General features: G+C 42.1%; 1 protein-coding gene across 1 annotated transcript in view; it reads left to right on the top strand.

The window, feature by feature from the left end:
• The first annotated feature begins 11,144 nt into the window (after window positions 1-11,144).
• The window catches only part of LOC131206505 (CUGBP Elav-like family member 4), a 120,495-nt gene continuing 103,673 nt past the window's right edge, over window positions 11,145-27,966 (top strand). The window contains exon 1 of the mRNA XM_058199081.1: window positions 11,145-11,175. The gene's annotated coding sequence lies outside the window, so the exon portion shown is untranslated. The remainder of the gene's footprint in view (window positions 11,176-27,966) is intronic.

Raw genomic sequence — 27,966 nt, 5'->3', positions numbered from 1 at the left:
GTGCCTATCTGCCTACCCGCTTGTCTTACTATCTAAATGTGTGAACGGTGCAGTTGAGTTGGTACTATCTAATGGAAACAGGCCGCTATCGACGGTGAGCCGTCACCTATTTTGAATATATCGATTTCTTTCGTTTTACAAACCGACAATAAAATTTATGGGTGAGCAACACCTGTAACATTGGTTTAAGTGCCACCTTTGGCAGCTTAACACTCTATTAACAGTCTGTTCGAACGTGGTATTGCAATATTCATCGATTTTTGGCTGAAATAGCAAACCTAACCTCCAACAACACTCTTTGTTTATCGTTTTCATCATTTCAACATTTCTGAACATTTATCAAATGGTCGTAAAATTTTATTTTCATATTTTACTTTAGCAAATCTTGAATTAACAATAAACACACGATATATCGAAATTCTAATTTGAATAAATACAATACCACTTATCACGTTAATTTCATGTCAAGGTATACCTGAAGAAGTAATACAGCAACAAAGCAGTAATAAGCATGTAATTCGCGGGATGTACCTCTGTAAAGTGTAAGTAAACATAAAGGAATCCGCTTGATCCTAAGAACCGATTTTTAGAAAGAAGCATAAGAAATCTTGAATCATCAGCTATGAGTTTTGAAAATTTCTTTTTTGACTTTAATTTCTACCATCGCACTACTTCCGGCAACTAGAAGCGCCGAACGGTCTGTGCTGCGACAAAAACAGTGTTAATATATGTTGCTTACTGTAACGTTGTGTTTATACAAACGAGCTGTTGGCACAGCACGAACCCAACTATTGCGCCGGTCTAAGAACACGCCAGCTGCGGTACCGGATACTCCATCGACGGGGCCAATCGACCAAAGCTGCCTAAATAGAAACGCTTAACAGGAAGCTCTAGGGATATTCATCTGGTCAGTGTGTTCTCGTCATACCTCCCCGAAGAATTTCGGTCCATCGTCACCTCACTCTGCTCAACGGGCGCGGCCAGTTTTTTGAATGCCTCGTTGAAATGGATTCCTATATGGATTGCAGTCTGCGATTCGGGCTACGTACTCCAATCTGCGGGTTGGGCTGGCTTTAGCGAATTCATCATTCGTTCGTCTTCTCCAAGGCTACATTCTTGTTTACCTGTTTTGCCTTTGCACTAGCCGTTCTAAAACTAAATATGCTCTGACGTCTCTGTCTAACATGGTTCATGTCTTATTTCCTAACCGACTCAACGAACTTTCGCGACGGTCGACCTTAGGCATATATTCGGCCACTACATCAAATTCGTCCGCATTGATGTTTAGACAGAGACGTTCCGGCTTGCACCTATACCTCTGTACTTCTTGTTTTAAAGATTGTTCCTAGTGCAGGAAACCTCCTACGGTTATAAGTTAAGCAGTTAAGCAGTTTCGAAATGTAAACTTGAAAGTTTCCCCATCCCCCTCATGCAGATTAACCCACTGCGGGTAGATGTTAGCCATTTCGGATCAATTTGGGACCATTTTACTGAACCGTAGAGGGAAATAGTCCATTGTCGTTGCGATCTTCGCGATATGTTTACAGCCTGGCATGTTTGGAAAAGAACCACCGCTGAAATTCTACACCAGATAGTGAACGACATGATCCTCCATCATCCTTCTGTCGCACCTGACACCCAATAAATCTGCACTGGTTTGTTATAGCAGCCAAGGCCTTCTCGAGGATCGCGTCTTTCAGCGATTTAGGTCGAGCGCTTTTAGGGGAGAATGATACTATACATAGTGCGAGTCGTGACAGGCTGTAAAATTTGTCCGCAACGTATTCAACACCGCGATCTGGATAACGATCGACGACGTACCCCGGAGGAACTCCAAAGTGGAGTAGTTAGTTTCCCGAGTGGAGTTAGTAGAACCGAGACGGAGCGTATCATGGCGACGATAGAACGCCACGACATGGAGAACGAAAGGAGCGATATCAACTCAGTCCAGCAAGAAGATCAAAACCATGTTCTGGAACTCGCGTATGGAGTATGCCACAGATCACGGGGATCACCAGGAAACTCCGGACGATAACACGAAACGACTAAAGCTAAATCCGCCCAGGAAGAAGCAAGTATCTTTTGATCGAGCTCGTACCGAGCAGCTATTCTCTTAGCCATCATGCCGACAGCGGGTGAACAACAAACAGGGCGAGGTTGTAGAACTTTGCCTATCCGCACTTCCCCCAAGATAAACCCAATGCTCTGGAACGGTGGGAGCGCCCTGTTTGAGTAATCGCCTCGTCCCGACGTGAGGCTGAAACTGCTCCTGTTGACAGCTTCGATCCCGTCCAAGTGACTCTTTTGAACAGTATCTATTACAAAGCGCACGTTTTCAGCTTCCCTCGAAACTGTTCGGATTTTACAAGAGCAAATACGAAATGTTGTAAGAACAAAGCAACACATATCACCACATTTATCAACCACTAATTACTCACTCGAATAGCAATAAAAATCCAACGCCTGAAAACGCTAAACCGCCAGCATTCGACTTCATTTCTTACAGCGAGGTTCTGTCATAACATCGTCCAAACGTACCGAGCGATAATCCGTAACCTCGGGAACACATGGTGAGATTAGCAAACGGCTTGCGCTTGCCACGTTGCAACGGACTAGAACGTAGTCGTGGAAATAGTCAGCACTAACATGCAACCACATGGCCGTTTTAAGTTTTCCAGGTAGCCTGTACTAATAATTTTCTTTTCTTGCCCTCAAACAAACAATTATTGGAACATCCAGTAGAAGCTCACAAATGTCCTCTAACTTGTATGTGAGGTTACACTGGTATTAAAACCATCAAATACCAAAAATGTAACGGAACTGAAAACATTTTGCTAAATCCGACGTCGACTACCACCACTCGGGCGAAACACAGATGAGCGATAAGATAAGATTCCGCGTTTACATCATTTGTTCGAAAAACGACGTATTATATTTTCGATAAAAGCAACCCCACCACTTAATTCATATTTTGTGGTTTAAAGTAGATGGCAATTTCTATTTTCCGTGAGTTTTCCCTGTTGCTTTCGTGTTTTCAGGGTTTTCTCCTTTTCACAAGTTTTATCGTTATTTACTTCAATGGTATGACAACCCTGTTACATTGGTACGTGACGAGAAGAAACGAAAATATGACCTCTACAAAGTATTTGCGGCTGTGGCAAAACAGTACAATGTACCGGTTGGCAAGGGTAGTGTTGTGAAAAACTTCAAACGATCGCCGGAAGGAATAACCATTTCGGTAGGTGGATTAACAAACTCACTTTTGTCTCGCCGCCATCGCCGCGATAAGACCTGGGATGACAACGGATGAAAACAAGGAAAGGAAAAAGGACACCATAAAAAAGTGAACATCCTCCATCGAGATGTTGGAACCCTGAGGCGACAGGCGCTGTTTATCATAGATTTGGTGAAAAAGATAAATATAATAAAACCGTGCTTCCAACCATTGTACCATCTTCGCTAGCTACGCAACGCTCGACAATCCCGACGCGAGAATCAGGTTGCGAAAATGAAAAACAGAAAACTCTAAAGCAAGTGGAAATTTCAAGAAAATACACACAAACGCTTCCAATGATGGAAATTGACCATTCGCTCGAGCTAGCGTTCGGACATGTTGCTTGTTTCTGCTGCCTTAGGCTAGCGGGAGACAAGCTAAAAGAAAGACTCCCTATTTCATCCTTTCATGAAATTATTATTACTGTTCTCGATCACTATCGGTTATAAGATTCTACTAATTTTTTTCACGTTTATTGCTGTGTTTATACCTCCGTTGATAGAGCAGTCGGTAACGCTCGTTACTGTCATGCAGTCGTCCATGGTGTTCGATTCCCGATATTGTCGTTACAGGGGGGTTGGCGCGGGGCCAATAACCCTGTCCGTAAAAACGAACCGTTACAGAGAGCAACAGAGATTAACATTGTCTCTGGTGCAGGATAAGGCCGCTCAGCTGTTGTTGCCGAATAAGAAAGAAATGGGTTTATAGCTGGTAGATAGAACCATACTAAAATATAATATTGCTTCCACTTAATCATGCCCTCTGGCCTCATTGAGTCAAATTGTAGCTTCGAAGTAAGTGATGTGTTAACGGAAAAAATGGACAGATATCAGCCATGATCTACTTTCAACTAATTGATCCGAAGCAAGCTAAAGAATTTCTTTATCACTAAGATGTGGCCGGTTACATCATAGCCATGGTTCAGTTCATAATATTTGACAAGTGACTTCCCTGCTAACGATACTTCCAACACATGGGAATCAAATGGAAATCTGACTAAACAAAACAACAAAACATAAGCTTGATGACTAAAATACTTCACTATCGCTTCGATAAAGCACTTGTATCTTTTGATCTTGTATCTGTATTAATATTAGAACAGAGCCGGATTAAGCACCCACGTAAGGTTTTAAAACGGTAATGTCACGGATTAACTATAATATTCTTCCTTCCATCTTTTTCAATTGGAGAAAAGTGTTGTAGTGTTGTAGTATTCTGCAGTCCGTATTACACTTTTCCTGTCCGTATTATTACTACACAATGAAAACAAATGGAACTGAGCTATAATTTAACAATATTATTATAAGATTAAAAGTTTCAAGTAAACTTGAAAAGTCAACTTCTAAACCCGGACTTTAGAGCGAGAAAATATAATGGGTAAGTATTTTTGCGGCGAATTACTACCGACCAAAACCCACGTTGAACAGCAGCATCCAAGAAAAAGCGACTATCGCGGACGCGGATATTAAAAAATCCTGGAAACCTTGCGTTCAAGCATTAATTGTTAACATTTCGTAGTCGGCATACCTGCCCATAGGTGACAAATGTTATGCCGCTCCGCGCGTTGTCTTCAAAAGGACGAGAGAGCAGCGTTCGTAGATCCTTTGAAGCGAAGCCAGCTTACTGTTACGGAGCAACGGTTGTCAAGGGTAGATTGTGACATCCACAGCAACGGCCGACGATGGAGTTCAGCATGAGCGAACACTAGGATCCGTCGTTTTCTTAACGAGCCTGCAGCCACACTACCAACAAAACAACTGTATACTGCCTATTTGGCGGACTGTCAGAAAATCAGTTGCTTTGATTTTAATACTCTGGCCATTTGTTTGTTTTATTTTGTGTATAAATATGAACATTGACGGTAAAACTAATATGAAATTTGAAAAAAAACAGTAGAAATGAATCGATAAAATAACCTAAAGGAAAATGAGCATTATTTTCATCGTATTAAAAGTGCAGGCTATAAAAATTCAAACACATATCAAAGGTTCTATCTATTATCGATAAAAATGCAGCCAGAACATCAAAAAAAGTGTCTTTTATGCATACAGATTTGACGACGCAACATAATGTAGGTGATCTGTCAATTTTCTCAAAAAGTTTTCGCAGTAGAACCAATTGGAAAAAGACACAATTTTTGCTATGACCATGCTGTCTGATGATTTGTTAGTAGGATTCAACTACACTAATGGAAAGTTGAACCTTTCTCCTATAAAAAACTCCTATATACTTAGGGATGTATTTCTGGTATGAAGCTATCTAGTTAGGAACCTATCTAGATTGTTTTAACTCGAAAGCCTACCATAACTTATTGAGGAAAGTAATACTGAAGGAAAACGTCTTATTGATCAAGATTTCACCGCAAAACACGACAATGCACCTATCCAGAAGGATCAATCAGTCATACAGTTCCTCGAGAACGGCGATGTTCCGGTTTCAACGCTCTGGGCTGTAAAAGTAAATACTGCATGACGTTGTACCACGCTTTTAAGCAACATTTACTGAGCGTAATGGCGAGCATTGTAGAAAATAAACACTGTTTTGAGTCAGAGAAAGTTTTGCTGTGCTAAATCTGCATGGCTAAAATAGTGAGCTAGCATGGCTGAATAAAAATGTGTTTTTGGAAGGACCCAGCGCACGCAGCAACTCCAATCATTTTACTATGCCAAGCAAAGAATGCATTTCGTTTCTATTTAAAAAGAAACATAAATATGGCTATGCTATGCCAAACTGACAGTATACGTATTGCAGTGTTACTAACAGTTCAGCAGGCCTTTGAAAGTATGTAACGCTGATGCCGAAGAATATGCTTCGGTATCATCGTTCTTCAAGGGAGATTCGATTCGATTTGAGGGTTTGGTCGATTCGAATCAAGAAGATGCAGTAGTATCGCTACACCATATATCTGAGCGGGGGCGACAAAAGAGATTTATTAACTGGGTTCTATGTGGGCCGGGAAGTACAGCTACGAGCAATGGGTTACTAGGCGGTCAGCGGTTGACTCTGCCAGCTGTAATGAAAGGTCGCTTTTTCAACTACAGTCCAATCAACGCGCATGCTCTCCAGCCGAGGTACAACGAATAACAAGAAAGATCACTACTACGCGTAAGTGGAACAGGAGTAAATCCTCTTTCCCAGAGGAGACGTCAAGATTGTCATACGCCACTACAACGCACAGGTTCAACGAGGGAGTGCATACATTTTTTCCAGCACAAGTAGAAGTTCAACTCGGGTATCAACTCGATCATGTGCTCATCAACGTGCACCGTTTTTCGGGCATAATCGATTTCAATGTTGATTCTAACCATTTTCTCATTGGAACAACAGTTCCAGTGAAGCTAAATACCGTTTCCAAAATAGAAAAAACAACCATGTCGAAACAGTGCAAGGAAGCAAGCAAGCGAAACTTTACTGACGCTTTTCCGTGTGAGTGGAAAACCAGTATTGTTGACTCATATTAAGAAATGGGCGATAAGTAGACTAGACAAGAACAACATAGTCAGCTTCCTCAACCCTACAATCGCCTTGGTTAAGTAGCGAATTATTTTGTACAAAATTGTGATGCGGCCATCGTTGTACAAAGATGTTATGCAAAGGAGCAAATTTTCTCGTTGCTTCAAGTAGTGCAGATAAATAAAATCATGCACCTCTATCGAGACTACGATACTCTCTCCTACAAAAACATGAAAGACACCGATCGACCAATGCTACCGAAAATAGGAAGATTGTGAAATCTAAATAATGTTTGAATTGATACTGCTGAAGCTGACGCAGAGCGAGCAATGCTGAAGTGAAATCATCATCATTCATCGGACTCTGGCAAGGTGACAGATAAGTCCTATCTGCTGTTTAACATCGCGCTCGAAGGAATCTGCTCATGATCTGCCGAATAGAAAAAAGACAAGAACAGTTGTCCTACGATAAACCTAGCTGCTAAGATTCGCGAATAACATGGATATCATTGCAAACTCACGTAATCGACCCAAAAGAGGTATACACGGTCCGGAACGGACGGTAAACAGCAAGATTTGGTCAAAGAACACATAAACCAAAGAACCCATAGCAGCGCACAAAAGAGGCGTTACAAAATCTTCGTCGTTTCGCAAGGTGACCAAATTGAAGTCATCAAGGAGTTCATTTATCTTGAAACTTTGCTGACACGCGTCTACGACACCAGCACAAGCGTTCGCCAAAGGATGTTATATGATGGGCGGTTGGCAATACTCGTGGCGATAGACCAGTAATTTTAGTTTCAAAGAACGTTATTTCATTTAAATATGAACAGAGTGTTAAAATTGGAATTTGTTTTACTTCGACCACTAAAGCTACCATATGGAACAGTTGAAGCGCTTATCAAAAACTGCGAAATTACATATCACCCACCAGTCTGGCACTGCCCGGGGAAAAGAAATGTTCCGCACATGTTTATCGATATCAAACGGGTATCTGCATCTCTCCCTCGCCGATGCGTCGACTAATTCTATTTCACTCATCCGCTTTTCTATGATAGAAGAAAAACAGTGTTTTGCCGCAACAGTTGTTCGTTCTCTTTCTTTCCGCAATGGCATCACTCCTAGTGGGATAAAGCATGAATGCGTAACATAGATGACGCTGAGCTGAGCTAGCATTTCGTTGAGTGAAAACCGACCGACAGACGCTTCGGAAATGCCGAACGACAAACGTGATGGTTGCTTGAGAGTGTCAGGGTAGCAGTAACCGTTGACAACCGCTTTTTTTGCTTCAAAACCCATGGCCATATCCGCATTCCTCAATTTAACTTTGCTAATTTATTTAATGACTACTGTACTGTAATGAAGTCATAGCAACATAGAGCCATGGGAAGGGGGGATCATAGAGTCCCGTGGCAGCCTGTGGCAGGACTGTTTGTTCAGAAAACAGCAGCCCGCTGATTGGCAGAAACATGGCTTGCGTCATCTTGCAAAACCATTGATCGCGTTTATTCGTCAATATGTCAGGATTGCTTTACATTGATAATGATTTTTCATACAGATAACGAATCCATACAAAATACGAGCAAATACAATCGACTCTTGCTAACAGTTAGAACAATGATCCATCGTTTTCCTGAGCTCTCGATTTTTTGAAGATCATTTGCAAGATTTCTCGCCAGAGGTACGGTTTTACGATCTTTAAGATGAAGGATCCTTGAGCTTTGGGGGAGTATGTTGAACCGGAACAGCATCGAAGCTACATGGATGTTGCATTAATTTCTGGATGAAGCTCACAATAGTGACTATAAAAGAACTGGCACAATGGTTAATGGAGCTGTCGATGGATCGTGGATGGTGGAGCAACACATCAACAGGGTTTTCGTTTGGGCGATGTGTGCGCATGTTTCGCAGCCGGAAAACCCCGCCTCTGCTAGGTAGTGGAGTGCTGCCCTGCCGGAAAAACGAGTACGCGGCCGGGAAGATGTATAGGTCACCGTGTCGCCAGTCATCATCGGTGTTCGTTCTCGGTGTGCGGTCGGGCTAGCCGAGCTCGGGCTCTTGTTGCTGGCCGTACGACACAAACCAGTTGCCATCGTCATCGTTGTCATCTTGTTGTGATCATTTGCGTCGTAGTGTCGTCGTGGTGGTCGCCGTCGCCGTCGTCTCCGCCACCGCCACCGCCACCATCGGCGTCGTTGTTATTCTCGTTGAATGAACGCGGGCGGCAGAAATTATGTAACATTTGAGTTTGGGAAGAGAATCAACAGTCTGCCGATTGCCGAAGTTTCAAGGGGTCGAGGCGCCCGTGTACCTGCGCAGAAAAGGCCACGCCGTGCCAAAGGAGTATGTGTTGCTTCTACACGCTCGCCGTTAGTAACAACGGAGCTGCCGGCTACCCTACTTTGTAGTCACTTTGTTTGCCCGCCAGGAGCGCGAGCGAGCGCGTGCTTTCGTGCGCACACTAGTGTTAGTAAGTGCGAGTCCTCGAATCCGCCGTGAACTTCGAGCTCACCCCCGCTCATACCGAGCTCGAATCGCAGTCCCTACCTGTTAGCTGCTCGAACTCGGGGACCGAGTGCATTTCGGGTTTTCCGTTCGGGTATCCAACTTGGACCGGAACATCGGAAAATCGGAAGCTCCAACCATACCGCAACCGAGACCGAGCTCGGAAACGGGGAGAGGAAACGCCTCCGATCTTTTCATTCTTGGTGTTCCTCCGTGCGAGCGAGCAGGCGAGCGAATTGTGCACGAGACCAAGGATGGCCGAATGGTCGGCATCGGGCTGACGACGAGCAGGCGAATGGGAGATAACAAGAAGCCCGAGCGTGCTGCGACCGCGCATCGATACGCTGACAACTTCCTCTCGATGCCTCCCCAAAAAATTCGTCCTCCGGCTGCTCTATCTACTTACAAACATCAGATTTCAGTCTACAATTGAGTTTTGTATAGTTAAGTCGTGATCATATACACTTGTTGTTTGTTGTTGTATTTAATTGTCGGTGTATAAAACAACTGTGTCTGTGTTTCACAAAATCAATCGCCACGCGAAGAGCGATACCAACGCACCGCAAGGATTCGTTGCGGTGGACCGTCAACGGTCAAATCGACACAGCGCGATCGTGGATCTTACGGAAGTTCCGCACCCCTTCAGATCCCGTGCAATTCACCGGATGTCCGAAGGACAATACTACGCAGACGAGGTGCACTGAAATTTTAACAATGCCGCCCGCCAGGTGGTCATAAGCTACATTTTCAGACAAAAGATCGCTAGGATCATGCGATCACAGGATGCTTACAATCTGTTGATAATATGATTCGCGTGCTGACTGGAGCGAGCGAAGTTAAGTGATGCAAGACGCCGTAATAGCTCTCTTCTCGTAATGTATCTCTTATTACGCATCGAAACAGGGCATAGAAGTCACTGTGCCTTCAACCGCTCATCACATGGCCTTGGCCGCTTCAAAAATATTATAAAACAAATGCACATGCTGCACAGCTATCATGAGTATGGTAAACTAAGGTCAACACGCGCAAAAAAAGAAACAAATTTGAGCTTCGCATTATACGAATTAGTCATCAATAATTACGAATTTTATCAATTGCGATAAAATAGTATACTGTTTAAAACTCGAGTTAATATTCAATTAATAGTCGTTATTGTTTATAATCAAACAAAAAATAGCTGCTATCGTCCAAACCTTTGTTCGACCGACTGCTATTATCATGATTGAGATATAAAAATCTTATTTTAACCTGCATTTGAACATTACGATTCTAGTGTATGTAGAATATATAGCCTCCATCTAAAGAACCTTCTGCTTCTCGTACCAGGAATTAAATGAACTGTGTTCAGCACTCGTGATTATCATCTGTGAAGTGCGTATCGATCTCACAAATTTATCTACAGACTACAAAAACGTGAAGTGCACTGCATTCCTAATTCAGAATCAATAATATTTCATCATCAAACCATAGTAGTGTAGTGAAGGCTTGTGAAATTCTGAAATCATATTGGCATCGATGTGAGTGGTTCCGAAAAACCAAAAACTTATTGAAGTTAACAGGAGATATTTGTAGTGTGAGCCGTAGTAATGACATTGATTTGCCGTTAGTAATGATAAAATTTTGGCAAAATAAGATTATTTGTTTGCTTCGTGAGTGATTGTGGAACAAAGATTGTCAGCAAAGTGAATACCCAAAATATCCGCGTCATTTTACTGCGCAATAAAAAGTGTATCCGAGTGTGACTTTGTGAAAACGAGTTTTCAAACTGTGCGAAAGTTCAACACAGATTGCATTTTCATCACAAGTAACGTGGTTCGGCAACAAGCAGAACCTAAAGCTATACTCATCAATAGTTCGTTTCTCTTCAAGTATCTTAATACATTCCATATGGTTCACATGATAGAAGTGATGCGCCAAGGGAAAGTTGACTTTCCGCAAGTTATTGTAAGTATTATATGTAGAACTCGGAAAATATGTTTGGCTCATGCGTATGCGTAAATACAAGAAATAGTAGTTACGCAGAAACATGATAAATATTGTTCAATGTTTAGCTTTAAAACTCCCAAGTCAAAGACATTGTGGCTTCTGGGCTTTATAAAATACCGCTTGCGGCAAGTTGCTGAAATTTCCATCTTCTGATCGTACACAAGAATAGAGTGGTCGTATATTACGCAAGAGTTTGCAAAATACATATTTTTTGCGCGAAGCCAGCGCTAAGAAAAATAGGGTTGAGAACAAATAAACACATACCATAGCAAAGGAATGTTTTGGTGCACGCAGAAACGCTACCCCTATAAAGCATTTCACTCATCCGTTCGAATTTTTATCGATTTTTACATTATGTTCCACATAAACAACATTTCGTTCATCGTTTCCCGGCACCCAGCCCCTCATCTTCGAATACAGCCACATCTACGCACTAAAGATAGTGATTCTGAAGGGGAATGAAATAAACCAGATACAGTCGGCTAAGGGCATTTGTGTAGACCAAAACCCATCCGAAGGGTGCGTGAAAGTGATATAAGATCTTGTGTAGGAGAGAGTAACAGGCACCGGAAAGAAAGAAGTAATGTTGATGCGAGGAGAATAAATATTTCTGGCAAACATTCGCCGTTTCTGGATCGCAGACCCATTTTCTGGTCAAGTGGATAACGAAACCTAGCAAGTGGTTTGAGAAAAAAAATGGGTGCCACATGATAGATAGAGGTGGCACAGTTGTATTTTCTTCTTGTTTCTAGTGTCGTTTCGTAAATTTCGGGGGCAAACCGTTCACATCATACGCTCAAGAAGAGTACATTGAAAGTGGTAGAAATATCGTTTCGAAAGAAGACAACCGGCGATCCCAAATGGTCATAAACACAGGACATTGCCATCGACAAATCCATAAAATCGTTTTCGATCTAATGTTGCACGTTTGGAAGAATGTGAGCGTAGAGAAAACGTAGGAAGCTACCCACAGATATACGGAAAAAAATTACTACCAAAATCAAGACGAATATTGATAGATTACATTCTAATGGTTTCTTTTTACCCTATAAAGTGCCACCTTGTGTCTAGCCAAGTTGCAGGTTTGCGGGTCTGTGCAGCTGGTGCATTGAAATCGTTAGTTTTCATGTAGCCGACGAAGCCCGTCGCGGAGGCTTTTCCACAGCTTCCGTTTGTGAAGTTGTGCAACGATCGGAGAGTTGCCTTCAGCCAAACGAAGCCCAAACTGAGCCGTGAGTAGCAAACAACGAGAGATCGAAGGCAACTCTCGCTTGCAAAGAACGAAACGTGGCTATCGGCCGCATGACAGAACGGGCCGAAAACTGTCTCAAATCTCGGAAAGAACTCTCTTTCGAGGGCTTTTCGCTCACACCCGTGGTATTCAAACTGTACCACATCGAATAATGCCGAGTGCTGCAACAGCAACAGGAGCAGCAGTAGCAGCCGTATTTTCTTCCCACTGGTTTTCCCAGCGCACTAACGGTGGCCTGGTTTTCACTTGGTCTTCGGGCCGCATTTCGTTTTTGCTTTGTCGCTCGCTCCTCGAAGGAGCACGGTGCGGGTCAGACACGATGATGACGACACTGAAGAAGTACAGCCCAGGACCAGCCTCTCGAGCCTTCTAAAAGCATTTTGCCGAACGCGCGTTGGCACACGTCGGAGCAACCGGAAAAGTGGGTGGATCCCTTCATCAGAGAACCTTGGCAGCAAAGAAAGCGCCTTTAGCGCTAGACGATTGTTGCGAGCTGGTGAGATTTTTGCAAAGTGAATCATTTGCTCAAAAATCTGATAAAGCCCATTTGAGTAAGCTGCGGCAGAGCTGCGACAACTTCGATCGTTAAATTTGCACTGTTACTATTGCTCTTGGGGATGGATATTTTGCAATTGTGCCTACTGGTACGAAAACAGCAGATTGCCAATCGAATTATACCGTAATGTTACATCAAACTCATGTGAAACTATAACAAATAAGTTTTGTCATTCAACCACAACTTCAATAACGTTCGTGGTTTTTTACGACGAAACGCTGGTTCTCGTTTAATCGATACAATGCAGTATCCTGTTACTTGTAACCTTAGCTTTTGTAAGCAATGACAAAATTACCAAAAACCAAAATAGTAAAGTACTTTTCTATGCTTTGAGAGTGTGAAGTTAACCAAAGGATTGTTACACATAGCATTGAAAAGAAGTTAGTTATCGGAGAAGTAACTAAAAGATCCAGACACAAAAAGGGAAATCCTAATGAAAACATTTAAAACATTTTATTTTGATAATAGTTTAAAATAATTTAATAGGAAATATCAAAATTCCTCCGAAAATATTCTGAACTACAGGACTAAGAACAAAACTTTTGTTAAATTATCGGAATGTTCCGACACTGTTTAGAATTTACTAGTGATGGTAAAATAACAGAAGGTAATAATCCACCACACATTACGCCGAACATCTTCTGTCAAAAGGAAAGACTATTTTTCGGGGATACAGAAAGGTTACCGTGCTTCTTTTATTGCACCACCCTTTGACATTTGTGTGAAAATTATAAGCATAAACAAGTTTTACTGCCACTAATGCTCTGCTTATGCTTATGTACAGCCAGTCGTTATCCTGCAAAACACATGTGCATGTTCCAGTGCCAAATGGCGGTTGTAGTCGCCGTATGAAGAAAGACATGTGCAACAGGTTCACTGTTCGAATGAGCGACATGTGAGATAAAGTAGCAAATGTTTGCAATTGTCGATCAACAAATGATATTTAGTTGCTATCGACTATCGGCACCTAAAATAAAATAAATAAAACTAAGTAAATTGTTAGTTTCTTGCTAATTATTACTTGTGTATTGCTTAATAGTCGACCCGGCATATTTCGTGTTACTTGTTCTTGGCTTGACACTCTGTGTTCTGCTATGTACGGTCTATAATGGCCAGAGATTCGTTTATTTTCGAATTTCAAATTCATCCTAATGTAAGATCAAGCTTGGTGTATCATCTGATATGGGTTCTACGTACAATTAACGTTAACGTTAATTAACGTACATTAGCTGTTTCTGACGTAATGTGTCTTTTATATATAAAAGTTTGCAAGATCATTATGGCAGTGCCGAGCTTCCAAAAAACCTGTGACCAAATCCAAATGACCAAATATTCAAAAGTAGGGTAGAAAATGGGAAGGAAAAAATGTGTGGCTTCTTTCATTCGTAATTTCATGTCATTTCTATCCTTTACTTTGAAGAAGAAACTCCTGCGAACACGAGTTATTTCACATCGCTAGAACTTTTGATGTTTGAAATAGCAGGCTTCATAAATAGAAAAAAATTCAACAACACAATTCGCTGCTGCACAATTCTATCAAAATACAAAATACTACAAAGGTAGTAGACAATATTTTGCCTTTTGTTATTTGCAACAGTTTTATGAGAAAGAATGGGATGTAAAATGGGCAATACTAATGTTGATACTACGTCAACTTCAGCAACCCGGAACATGTTCGTTTATTATGGATTGAGAAGGGTGTGATACCAAGCATCGAGAACTCAGCATCGGAAAATTTTCGCGAAAAATGCTCATTTTACATCGTATTAATATTTTATCAACCTCATTCTTTTTTGTCGCTTACCGTGCTGCGACCAAGTCATTTAAAGACACCGTATCTGAGTTTGGTAAATTGAGGATCCGTTTGCTGGTCTTTTCAGACCCTTGTTAGAAATGCCACTCTGCGAAGTGACAGACTGAGTCGAGGCAAGAACAATTTAGCTGCCAACTCTCGTGCTTAGCTTCATTCGTCATCGTAAGCATCATCAGAAGGCAGGTCGTGGTATCTTTATTTTTCTACCGTCTTACGACAAAAATGACATAAATTGTTCATAGAGATAAAGAAGGCCGCGTCTGTGCGACTTTTGGCTGCTGCATATTTTATTACGTTCCGCACATTCGTTGCTCCTCTCAAATTCGTAAAAAGCGGAAATCAATTCCTTTAAAAGATTTCTGCTTTCCTTCCGTGCCAATAGTCCGAGCCAAAATGGAGCATGTCACATCGTAAATAGTTACTGTGGATTGAAAAATCTTATCACGGTTTTCATTTTACTAAGATTTTTTTTCGAATGAATCGTATTTTATGTCTTTTGCCGTCACGACTCCTACCTTACGGTCATCCAAAACTCACCCAATCTAGTTAGAGATTTGTTACCGAGCTGGTCCAAGGCGTATAATTATTGTATTATCATGCAGTTCACACGCAAAGCTGCGATATGTGGCCAGCACTGTAGGCCAGCATTGAAGCACTATAGAAAAGCGTTGAATTATGCTTCCTATTCCTTGACCTTATATTTAAGCCAAGGACATACATTAAACTTCGTGAGAATTTTGTACCCTAGACGTTGCATGCAACAGATGTTAAGGTGGACACTACCATTTGCGATGCATTCATTCAGCAGAGTCAGAATAATAGTGTTGAAGGCTTGTAAAAAAAATTCAATATAAAGTAATGTTAGTTTGTGATGTTAGTATGTAATACAGTGAGCTAGTTTAACGATTCTTTGATTAAACAAATATATCGGTTTATATCAGTATTAAACACTTATTTTAAGATATGTCAGAGAAAAATTCAGTGTTGTAGAAGAAATACGAAACCGCATACACTTAGTTGTATTATCTCTCCTGTGAGTGCTCCAATTTCCAATCAACTAAATGATGTATGGCTTAGTTCTAGAAAGAAACCATTCAACTGGCTTCCTGAATACCTACCAGAAATAGAGCCATCATCATCACCCAAACAGCAGGCTACCCGACAAAAGGAACTACTGTTAGGAAAAACTACAAAGAAAAAACATATTTCGGTGGTTCGTAGGAACTGAAATTGCTGTAATTATGAGCTCTCGAACTCTTAAGCCACCACCAACTTTATAGCGGAGGGTTTTTGGAACAACAATCGCCTTTGAAGGGGTGTGATTAGTTTGTCTTCCATCGCAGGTTGCGGCTGTTACGACCAATGTCGAAGGTACCAAGTCGGGAGAATTTTTTGTACGAAAAGGGTTCGCTGGCCGACCAAATTCAAGGAAGGCTCCCCTCCTGGCGTTAGAAAATAATTTATTCAGGCCAAACGCCCTGGATAGGATGAGCGGGACACCAAGAAACATCCGCTGTCAAAGGGTGCTAGAGGGTGCGGTTATATTAGAATGACAGTTACCATTCACGCAACACGTGCCGTCACTTCTCTTTTTCCCTGCGATTCACCGACGAACTCTCTTTCTACTTTATCGCCCCACCGTAAACGTTTCACGTTGGGGAACTTTCCATTCCATTCCATTGCCGAGAACAAACTTGTAGGTTATCGCATCCCCTTTTTAGTAAGTAATAAAAACAGTGACGCAAACGGAAAAAAGCAAAATCAACGACCTATTGGTGAGCGATATCTGACTCTCACGTGTTGCTCATGTGTCACAATACATACGGACTGCCTGTGTGCGTTACAAAACCTTACGAAGGCATCCATCGATTATTGTGTCACCTAGTTGATGGCGAGTAAGGATGGGCCGGAATATTGTGAGCTCTGACCATAGATTCTCGAGAATAATTTGTACCCAGGGCCGTACCGTCATTCGGTCGTCGATAACTGTGAACCTGTATAGTTTTCATTAAATAATTAAATAATTAAAATTCCTCACCCTTATTCCTCACCCTTGTTATCCCATGAACGTACCATTGCTACTTAAAATAATCAACAATCTTATAAAATCACTCCTTGTCTTAAACATTAGCATAAAAAGTGCACGAATTAATTTAAGGATGAAAATATTTGATTTTTTAAATTAAATGATAGCAACAACATAATTGTGGGATAGCAATAGAAAGTAGATGTAGAAATTAGTAGTAGATGCCATGTAGTAGTGGATTTTACTCGCAATGCAGGTTTTTAGCATCGAACATTCATACATCCTTCGTATGAGCATTGTAAGAACAACATTAATATTTTCAAACAGCATTTGAACCGACTTGGTGAGTGATAAGAATGCTTAAGTTTGGTAATGGAGTTGTAAATTTCCTTATACGAATCGAGTCCAATATTACATAATCTCTTCTATAAAGACAACTCGTGTGTGACCGTTTCCGGTTTAATGATATGTAAAATATTTTGTCACTGGAGACAATATTCGATTTTGATGCTGAAACTCGATGACTAGCTACAAGCGGTCGACAGTGGTTTTTGGTCGATAAAAGAATAGCTTTTGGATATTATTAAGAACGTGTATTTTGCTTTTTGTTAAAACCACCTTGGGAGTCTGGTGGTTCATAAAAAAATCTCTTTTTTTACAGCGGTAAGCGGTATCTCTTCTAGCTACAAGCGGTCGACAGTGGTTTTGGTCGATAAAAGAATAGCTTTTGGATATTATTAAGAACGTGTATTTTGCTTTTTGTTAAAACCACCTTGGGAGTCTGGTGGTTCATAAAAAAATCTCTTTCCGTTTCAACAAACCTCACCGAACAATCTACAAGGTACTGAACCTACCTTAACCTACTTAAAATACTTCCTAGCGAATAGATTCAATTCCTATCTACGGTAATGTTTTGATCGTTTTACCGAATTTTGGCAGTAGATTGCTAGACGTATGTTGTATGTTGAATATTTCATCTGGGCAAATGAGATATTATTGTAGACTGCCCATCAAAACAAAGTCTTGGAGACTTTACTGGTGCTTGAAATTAGAATATTTGATCAGCGCAAATAACTAATTAGGTCGTTCATGAACATTCATTCCTATGAATAAGTGACAAGCTTTTTGTCAAAAAGCTTGTCATTAAGAAAAGAAATTCAATCGTCACTCGTCGTACTCTCCCTATCAACATAGATAGGATGGTAATCGTAAATTCCATCATTATTCAGAAGGAGGGAGTTATCACTATGGTCTGTATAGTTCATGTCTGGGTGGGATAGAAATTAGAACTTTACGAATGTAATTGTATGGTCGGGGCAATAGAGGACGACATGAAGAACAATCATGAATGCCAACGGTAGCGTTATTAGTGTCCTCTGAAACACGCACAGGACCTCGGTCTCGTCTGGCCACACGACAACCGGAGAACAGAAGACAGGCGAGAAATATGAGGGTAATAAAAACAGTTGGCACGAGGAATAAATGAAGCCCACCGAGCACCGAAAGGCAAAAACATTGAAATTTTCACAACGCCCGCAAAGCATCCAGAGAGCATCATTTACATTTATCGATTTTTGACGATTTTGTGAGATAATTTGAAAAGTTTTCTTATCGATCGAAAAGCCACCTTGGCAGGACACTACCACCGTGGGGCGATGATAAATTCAACGTCACCCCTCATGCCTAAAAGTGTGACGGCAGTAACAGCTGAAACGTTTCCTTTTCCTTTTTTTCGTTCATTTTGACGAAAAATCTAATTTCTCAACTTTGGTCGGTCATGATGGCCTCTTGCTACAGAGTTTAGCCTCGATCGACCCCGTTTCGCAATATAAATGAATCAACAAAAGGTCCAGGAACCACGACACAGCTTAGGTGAGAAATACTTTTTGGGAAATTCCAAAATCCTCAGTAAATAAAGGATTTACTATATCTGCTTTGGTGCAGCCACTGCTTGGGCCATCGTTGTGCAGACAGATACTCGAAACACTAGGATTAGCACCCCTACCCAGCAAAGGTGCTGGCTCCTGGCATAGAGGCAAACCTTACTTATGGCACGATAGTTGTTGATACGAAACAACATCCACAGCAGAAGGATTCGGAAGCTAACGAGTGCTAAAATGCATAAAAAAATTCGAGTGGACATTGGTGAGGAGCCGTACCGTGTGTTTGAGAAACAGGCGAAGTCAACGAGTCCATTTTCGATATAACATCCCGCATGTTTTCTCCACACCAGAACCACCGATTTGGTTTCCGAATTTGAAGATTCTTGTTCACGTTCTGCTTTGTCGAGTGGCTGGGTGTGCTGTAGAGAGATGCTTTGACTTACTTCAGCAGTTTCGCTATTCCAGTCGAACTGCCGTCCGGTTGTCTGGCTGCTCGATTGAGAGAGTCACGGATTCTTCATTCACCCAATTGCACCTTCTTCACGATGATTCTATCCAATCATATAGTTTAACGATTATTGCAACGGAAAGGTCACTCGAGAACGGATGAAGATGGAGGATTCTTGTGCTGGACCTTTTTCTGCCGTTTGTCGGCTCGTTGTCGAGCAGCAGAAGCCAGCAGTCTGAGGACAGAATAAGCTGCCGAAATCCCTTCCCTATCGCTGACTTCAAATTGAGCGTCCTACTTATCGTACAAATTCTTTACAAACTCTAACCCCAACAGTCGCTAAGATTCCCTACTTCAGCCTTTTAAATCCCAAGCGAAGCTATGTGATGTTAAACGAACAATGTAGGTTTCAGCACGACAAGTTAGAAATGCATTCCTTCGGACCTTATCGGGAATTGCAGTCCTTGGCGTTGTTGTTTCGCATTTGCCAGCAGTGTTTATGGCAATAGTTGACTAAGAGTATAATTTCTGTCAATAAGATGGCGATTCGTTCTTTTCTTAGATATGCTGCCCAACTCACGGGCTGTTACATTCTGGGATTGGTGTGTGGCGTCTTTTCGGCTTACGAACGTGATCCGTTATTATCTCACCGACGGGATTCTGCCGAGGGACGGCACCACTGTATATTCGATGGCTGGCTTTGGTGCTTTAATTGCTATAAATTAGTTTTATATCACTAAAATCACTTCCAACACATACTAACAGCAAAGTATAACGTGGAATCGTTTCGGGAATGATACGTTTACGGATATTATTAGATATAATTCCAAATTACCTATTGAAACAACTGACATGCTGTAATATCTTGATAGCATAATGAAAATACACTCCGCAAAAATTCACTCCTACACTCTTCGCATTAAACTACAAAACAGTTGACTGCTGACTGTTTGTGCACAAACAGTTTGGCTGGTATAATTTATTGTATTATGATCATACCATTAACTTGCAATACAAATCTAATAAATAAATAGTATTTCAGAGTATTTAATTTAATACTCTCCTCGGCTCGCTCGCTGGTGGTCGATCGCGAAACGTGACACCCTTCCAGACCGCGACAAAGGTGTACGCTACTGTTAAGCCTCGTCCGCCTTTTAGTGCCATTTCGTTGTTCGAGATTTTTATGTTTAGTGAGTGCATAAATGTTCTGTTTCCGTCGCGCGTGCTTTTTTGTTATGAGTGTGAAAGCCGTATCCTTCCGGCTTCGGCTTCCGGTCTTTGTAAGGCGATATGTGAGGCTAAAAACCATAAAACCATTACCATTATTGGTGGTTTCGGTTGGAGGCAGTATTTTAAGGCAAATTGCTAGGAATGACCATCTTAACGCTGATGCCGAACCAAAAGTCCCCGGAGATCGGTATATTTTGAACACTCTGCTATCGGCTTGCGTACTGCCCAGTGCTGCTAATTTATTTAAACATTGCTTGGGAAAAGTAATATTCTATTCTAAATCTTCAGCTCTAGTTTTCGTGTTACGCGATCCAATTCGTACAAACATATAAATTCATATACAAACAATATATTGTAGACATATTACATAATACAATATAACATATTATACTTTAAATAATGTTATAATTTATTTATATAAACTCACCAATAACTTAAATGAATTGTCAGTTTATGCTTCTTTTTGATAAACAGTTTTTTCCCTTTTTGAAAGGTTATCGTACAACATAAATTCACACTTTCTAACGTAATATGAAACTCGTAGCAGTTGTGTTAGAAGTATGCACTACCAACTCTTGAAATACTGAAATACTCAAAACGGGAGTTCTTCATTCCTTTTCCAATTGCGTTTCGTATTCCGTTTGTTAAAACCACTTTTGCAATATCTCTTTTAATCTTACCTGGGATAATGTGAGTTTGGCGAACGTTGTGGGTTAGTGGCCATAGCAATGTCTGGAAGGATTTTACGATACACTGCCGAAACATTGCACCGACGTAATGACGGCAAATGGAAGGTACCAACCGTGAAAGTGGTAGAAAATTTTATTTTCCCTTTTCGCCTAAATAAATAAATTCAGTTTAGCTGCCGGAAGGCGATGTACTATAGCCACTCTTGCTGACCGTTGGATTTGTGGTACGGAACGAAAGCCAGAGTACCCACTACTCAGATGTATACGGGACCAGGTCAAGATGGATGGATTGATGGTTGGGGTCCCGTATCGGACGACGACGATGTGCCTACAGGTTTGGAGTGGTTCGTTTCTCTCTGTTCACTATCTTTTCCATAGACGTTAAAGTGAACGCTCTTGCTCTCAAAGAGCATGCCGAAGAGTAATAGAGGTTATTTATATAAATAAAACAATACATTAATCCCTAAGCGGATCGCTGGGCGAAGATAACCACCGAAGCGTAGTCTTGCTGGGGAAACACCAGCTGCTGATCACCTTCATCAACAGATTAAAAATAGTGAAGCTTAGATGATTAAAACTGTTTATATTTTTGTATCGAAGCGGAAGTTGGGTTGTTTAAACCAAATAATCGGCAACCAGTCAAATGACTTTAGTCTTGTACTAGCTTTGTAAGCCGTTTGGTCCTGTTTTGAATAATCTTTTATTATAATATTACAATTTATTCATTAACTTTTCGCAACTTTTCGGCGTTATTAAGTAAAATCAAAGTCAAAGTCGGTCCTAAGGCGTATCAACTCTTATAAATAACGGAATTCGGAATTTACAATGTTTGGTAATACAATGTTTTCACTTTTCAAAATAAAAGATGGCTACATATTATGTTTTTCAGGCAGTTCTACCATATTTGAGGCGTTTTGTTACAAGAACAGGAATAATTGGTACACGAATCCGATAAAAAGCAAAACTATGAAACAATTAGGACTAAACATCCGTAATAATTTATTTATATGTTTACTTTGTGTGATACTCTCCTTCGCGTCATTACCTGACCCCCAGCAATTATTACACAAATGAACGATTTTGTTGACGCTTATAAAATGTCGAGAACATCGAATTGAGATCAAATGCGGGTAACGTCGATAGAAAATTATTTTTTCGCCTGCTCTCTTGGCGAAGGGACATTCCTGCGCACATGAGACGGACGCACGGTGAGATGGTATGGCTAGTGCCGAGCATAGGAAAACGGTGTCCACTGGTATGCCAAACATTTGGCATGCTATGCATATGCAGACGTGCAGTTATGCACGAACAGAACCCCACCACGAACGAGCGATCCGGCAAAAGGCGAGGAAAGAGCGCTCTTCACACCAAAAATGCGTCACGTAGCTTGCATGGAACGTGTACGCACGTCATCAGGACACGTATGTTTGGTCAAACATTCACTTCAGACCGTGAAGCGGTGGTGTGCTATTGCTTTCGGTATCCGGGAACTGGATGCAACGTGCAATCCGGACATATAGAAACAACAGCAGCAACAGCATCCAGATGTTACAGAAGTGCATGCCTACGCCCTATCTTCCAATGCATATCGAATAGCTTAGGATTTAGCAGATCCGGGGAGGAACATTATACACCGGAAAGGCCATAAGCGGCAATGTAGTCGGTAGTGAGAGATACAATGTCCGCTATGCTCTCGGCTACAACCAGGGAGCCAGTGCGTTCATTTACACACATTTACATTGTCTTTTCCGGTGCGTCCAACCAGACGTACGAAAGGTTCTGCTAAATGAAAAGCCGCAATGACCGTTCATTGCAACTCTTTAGAAAGGACAAGTGGGAAATAGTGAATGCGGTATTGAAACGGCCAAGACGTTCATTAAGAGCTACAAAGCGCCAAAAATACAAACCAAAAGTGACATCAACGGTCGTTCCATGTTCGAGTTAGAGATTGTCAGAGTAGCTCTTCAACTGTATTAACGTTTTAGAACTCAGAATCTACTTTAATGCTTTGTCTCTAAAAATGTGCAAATTTCACATAACCGAAACTGGTTGAATGTTGGTAACATGGACGTGTTCGTATTATAAATGTTGGAATACTGGAGACCCACTACACAACTGGATCCAGAAGCGATAGTTTCACAAGTACTGGGTTCCAGAGTAAACGGGAAAATTGTGGAAGATTGCATTAATTTTTGCTGCTTACGCTAATTGAAAGAAGCTTGACTAATAGCTTTTTTACAGCAAAGTGCTACTACCCGAATTTTAATGTCAAAATCGGATCGACCGTCCGCAGCAGCCTAATGAGGGATTTTCTGTGCACAGCACAGAATGCGTCCCCATTGCCAGTGCACTGACTTCAAGGGGAGCTAAGAGGTGGGGCTTTCCTACAAAGTTCCTCGATGTCCCCATTTTCGAAACTATTTTAAATTGGCCCAACGATGACTGTGTGAACAAGCAACCAAACAATTGCGCTATGTTCAAACACAAAACCGAGAGCTGCAACATCAACAACTTAAATCCTTAATGACAACACTGTTGCTGAATGCGGAAAAGTTTACCGTTTCCCTGTCCGAGAAACGCTTGCTCCCGAAGGATCATAAGTCCATCGGAAGGAAGAGAGAAGAGTTCGGCTTGGTAAGGAAAAAAAACGTGTAATCTTCTTCCTAAACTCTTCTCCTACTGTCTTCTTTATGTGATAGTTGTTAAGGAGCTTTCCGCAATCGCTCCGTAGCCCTTGATCAAACAAACAAAAAATCCTCGATGCAAGCGAAACGAAGATCTTCAAAAAGGCAATCACGGGAACAATGTTCCGTGAGTTTCACTTTTTTCTTGACTCGAAGGACTTTCACTGTCTGCTGACGCTTTCCGGTGACGGTTTTTTTGTCTCTGTCGCGTGCAATCCTTTTTAATTGGTCCTCGCGATAACTGAACGCTCCGTGAACCTCTTTCCATCAGTTCCAGTAAAGTCAGTAAACCCCATTCCATTGTGCATTGGCCACTGTGGACCTTGAAATAAAAAAGCTAGCTAGTTGATGGATTTTGTTTAATTTCATTGGGGCTAAACAAATCGTTAGAAAGTTCGAAAGTTCTTCAATTAAACTTCGGATCGTGTACTTGCATTCAGAAATCATAATTTAGTTGACGGCCTCTGCATTTTTCACCACGCTCAACAGGTTCCACTTGGACTTTACATTCAATCGTTATCGTTAACATCAATAAACACCGGATCCGTTTATTAGTGCTGTTGCAGTGCGCTAGAAAACTTACATGTTTAACAGTATACGTAGTTCCGTCACACGAATTTCTTCGCTTTGTTAAAGGTGCGTTGTAACAGAAATACTTTCGGTAATCGCACCGCTTATCGATGGATCCATACGTTTCCGTAACCCGTTTTTTTTTCATGCAACCGACACAACACGCATTGGCTGACGAAAAATCAATAACCACCCCAGGCTCTCTCGAGCAACTTTCGGATTGAGCGAACTGGACGGCGTTGAATCACCGGGCAATTCCCCAATCGTATTGATTGGGCCGACTTTGGGAGATTGATTTATATTTTATTATGTTCGAAGAACTTGGAAAAATTTGTCACTTCCACGTGGGCAATACGTGACTCGGCAAACCACGAGCCACGATGGCCATGGGACTGTGGGGCAATCGGACTAAATGCTGATTGCACCCAGTGCGTGCGTTTTAGGAGTTTTCAACATAACGGAATATTCAACGCAAGTGCAGGCCTGTCCCGGTGCCAGCGTACGTGGGCATCCATTTTCCGATATCGAGAACCGCCACCGCACATTTCACCTCGCCTCCCCCGGACAGCAGGCGGAGAGACAAAGCTATAGCCTTCCATCCTTCACCGGCCTCCGAATCATCGAACGCTGCTTTCACCCACGGCCTTATCTATTCCGAACACTTTGTTATAATCAGAAACATAATATAAATGGTAACTAATTACATTAATGGACGTGTATTTGGGGCCGCAGACCACGGTTATTCCATTGTCATTTGTAAGCCAGCCCTTGTCCCCCGTCCGTGCTCCCGGCAGCATATCCCATGCTAAGTGAGGCGACTGCTGCAAAGTAAAGCCGCCGCCACTGACGTGTTAGTACCGTAGTATTGGTTAATCTTTCGGGCGGTCGCTCGCACAAACACATGCCACGGCCGGAAGGGCGCGTGTGGTCAAAACGAGAAAACCCCACTTTTTCGACCGCCGTACTCCATTAGCATAGCGGTCCTCGATGCCCACCGCGGATGAGCAGCTTGCCTACATTAGGTTTCATTGAAAAGCGCCACCGACCCCGAGTAAGATGCACTGTAGAAGATAGTAGCATCAAAGATAAAGCGCTCACCGAGCCCGAGTTCGAACATATTTGCAAGCTCGCACCGAGATCTTCCACCAGCAGACACCCTGGCAAATGCTGCTCGCCGTAATATATCATTCACTTTGAAAATTTATTTATTGCTTCCCTGACCGCCCATTGGCACCCGGCCTAAACCACTTGTATCGACAGGGGTTAACTTCTGAAATTCTCTGCCCGAGCCTTAGTTCGGCCAGCCCACCCGGCCCCCTGGTTGAACCCATTACCATTACGGTCTTCCGCAACGCTGGCACATTTGAATCGATCTTAGTAATTAATTAATTAGGCGAAGGCGAATCCTCGCCACTTGACATCAAGTTTGGGCCTGCCGGGAGTCTCCCCAGGGCTCCCTGCAAGTGGAGCTTCCGCGAGCAAACTTCTTCGTCCGCTTGGCTTGCGCTGGTGTCGCCTCGCCTCGCCGTTAGTGTTTCGTGATTTTTTCGGCTTCCACAACTTCCGAGCCAGACCGTTCTTAGTTTCCCGAACGAACGACGCTGGAACCACCGGGAACTGTGCGGTAGGTAGCGCGGGTTGGGAGTTGGTAAAAAAAAGTTTTGCACCATGAAATTCCCGACCACCGTGAACATGGCATCGTTTAGATTCGCTTTCCGTTTTCCCGCGAGGCCTCAACACGCGATAGATGGGGCGGCCAAGTTGGTGAAAGATACTGGAAAATGAGGAAAAGATAAGGAAAAACTCGGAAGAAACCGAGAAGCGGAGAAATGCATTAAAATATTAAGTAAACATTCTCCATCATCTTGAAAGCGGGCAGACAACAGGCCCTCTACCTCACCGAACCTTGACCAGGCAGTCGGAATAAAGAAGCTGCCGCTGGTGATTTGCTCGGTAAATGGACACCGGGTGTCGTGTTGGAGCGTAAAATGTTGGAACAAAATCAGTTAAGATTTAGATTAACGCCCCCAAGGCTACCCTGAATCCGGAGCGACGGTACGGACGTCTGCGATAATTCTGAGTACTGGAGGAGATGGAAATTATTCACGAAAGACTATTTATGAAAAGAACAATTGCCGATAGTGGTTTGGCTTTGGTGAGAAGCCAGGCTAGTAAAAAGCTGACCAAAACCGCTTTTTAACGATAATGTCACGCACTACACAGAAGATTGGGTCGACTTAATTTGTTCGTTTCTTTTAATTTTGTTCACCTCACGTATGACAGACAGCGGTAATGAAAGAAAAATATCAATCTGTTTTGTTCGCGTTTTCCGGTCCCACTTTACCAGACTAATTATGCTTGCTCAACAACCTTACATTATTCAAAAGATTCAATTACTCGAGAACCTTAAGACAAGATAAGAACATAAATTTAACGTTCTCTGCGGTTACTTGCCATTAAATGTTCACATCTTTCAAGCTGGGCTGCGGCATGATTTGCACATCTTCACCTCGCTCCGGTCGTTGCTGTGAAATTGCCGACAGCAAGCTGCTGGAGCCAATTGGAAAATATTCCTTCCATTTCGTAAAATTCTATCGCCCACATTAACACAGGTCGGTTACCACAGCGTTTACCGACGAGAGCATCCCTTTAAAGAGAAATTAAAACTGCTTAAATAATGCCACTGGGAAAGCATAGGAACAGCTATTGCTATTCAACGGCATTCGGCATTCGAATTTTAAGACACCAAGCGGTGGCGAATTTTCCTCCGCATCACGGTGGCCGAAGATAAATGGTTTCGAACCGCTTGGTCTAACCTTGTACTGTTAGATATTTCGCGGTAACCTCCCTTTCCTTCACGACGGCTTAGTCACCGACATTACTTGCCGAAGATTTGAAATAATGAATTGAAAACATTGATTTGGCGTTCGTTGAAAACAAAACCCAGGCCTTAAACCGAAAGAAAGTTTCACCGTCTGGCGATAATTGTTGAAAGGCGTTTCGCCAGAGGTGGGAGCTAATAAGTGGGTTCGAATATTGCATTTAAGTAGATGCACTGGAAGTCTGTCGAACCGAAGTTTGTAATATTTCGGGGCATATAAATTTGTTTCTCTTTCTTACTATTCGAACAGCACTCGCGCACTTAATGTGTTGATTGAATGTTGACTAATCAAGTATTTTTGATAAATCTTTAATTCGTTAGAATATCGCACCGTGGTCCATTAGTACGATATTTACAGGGCACGGAAAAGCAAACGGTAAAGGGCGCGACGAGTTCGCAGTAACCAAGCGGAAACCTTTTATCGTTTTGTTAAACAACCACCCGGATTGCTCGCGATCGCACTCGAACTACATTGATGGGGAATCTGTGCCCTTTCCTATAGTCACTTTCCGGGAGCGTTTTTGAATGCTCTAACCGAAGAAAGTCCTTTGTTGGTAAAAGCAAATTTAATTCCCCAATTTCGAACGGCCCCCTCTGTTGGAGGGCCCATCACCTCTTTGATGGCAAGCGCTTTCAATCCCACAAAGCAGTATTTTCCATCCTCCGCACAAACGACGACTGGGAAGGCGAGGCCTACAGTCCTTACCGGCCGGCTTT

Source organism: Anopheles bellator, chromosome 1, assembly GCF_943735745.2.
Source record: "Anopheles bellator chromosome 1, idAnoBellAS_SP24_06.2, whole genome shotgun sequence".
NCBI lineage: Eukaryota > Metazoa > Arthropoda > Insecta > Diptera > Culicidae > Anopheles > Anopheles bellator.
This window is presented reverse-complemented; position numbering and strand designations above follow the sequence as displayed.